This window comes from Sinocyclocheilus grahami, unplaced genomic scaffold (genome assembly GCF_001515645.1).
Source record: "Sinocyclocheilus grahami isolate Dianchi unplaced genomic scaffold, SAMN03320097.WGS_v1.1 scaffold1142.1, whole genome shotgun sequence".
In the NCBI taxonomy this organism is placed as follows: domain Eukaryota; kingdom Metazoa; phylum Chordata; class Actinopteri; order Cypriniformes; family Cyprinidae; genus Sinocyclocheilus; species Sinocyclocheilus grahami.
In genome coordinates, this window is record NW_015506321.1 from 381,421 (window position 1) to 382,692 (window position 1,272).

Consider the following 1,272-nt stretch of genomic DNA (forward strand, 5'->3'; position numbering starts at 1 on the left):
TCAGCTGTGACATATAAATCTGAATGTTTTTTATATTTAATCCAACGGCATTTTTTACCTTTATAGAGGGCATTTTCCCTCTAACCTCATTAATACTTCATCTTTCATTTCAAATTCTTACATTTAATCTATAAATTCAATTATAATAATGTGATTATTTTTATCTATATGTTATCAATATTGAATAATGTTATGAGATTGTTTTAAATATTTTTTTTGGAATATACAAACAAGAAACGATGGTGGAAATGATACTTTTAAACTAAATTAAAACGCCAGTAGGTGCCAGTAGTGAGCGTTTATTGAGTGAGTTACTGAGTTGTTCATTTAAGCGATTCGTTCAAACGGCTGATTCATCAAATGTTTATGCATGCAATATTGTATTTGCTTATTGAACTGTTTATTGAACTATTAAAGGGTTAGTTCACCGCAAAATGAAAATTATGCTGCGTTTTACTCACCCTCGAAGCATCCTAGGTGTATATGACTTTCTTCTTTCAGACGAATCCAGTCGGAGTTAATTAATTGCCCCCTCCTGTTAAATCATGAAAGATGCAATTAACTACATTATTTTAGAAAGCTGATTTAAATTTCACTAGCCACACCCAGGCCTGATTACTGCCAGACCTGTTGAATCAAGAAATCACTTAAATAGAATCTGTCTGACAAAGTGAAGCATGCTTAACTAGCAACACATTATGCCGCGATCTAAAGATATTTAAGAACAGATGAGAATCAAAACAGTTGACATGTATCAGTCTGGAAAGGATTATAAAGCCATTTCTTAGGCTTTGGGACTCCAGCGAACCACGGTCAGAGCCATTATCCACAAATTGAGAAAACTTGGAACAATGGTGAACCTTCCCAGGAGTTGCCAACCAAAATTACTCCAAGAGCACAACGACGACTCATCCAAGAGGTCATAAAAGAACCCAGAACAACATCTAAAGAACTGCAGGCCTCACTTGCCTCAATTAAGGTCAGTGTTCATGATTCAACTATAAGAAAGAGACTGGGCAAAAACGGCATCCATGGGAGAGTTCCAAGGCAAAAGCCATTGCTGACCAAAAAGAACACAAAGGCTCGTCTCTCATTTGCCAAAAAATATCTTGATTATCCCCAAGACTTTTGGGCAAATTTTCTGTGGACTGATGAGACAAAAGTTGAACTTTTTGGAAGGTGTGTGTCCCGTTATATCTGGTGTAAAACCAACACAGCATTTCATGCCAACATCATACCAACAGTCAAACATGGTGGTGGTAGTGTGATGAT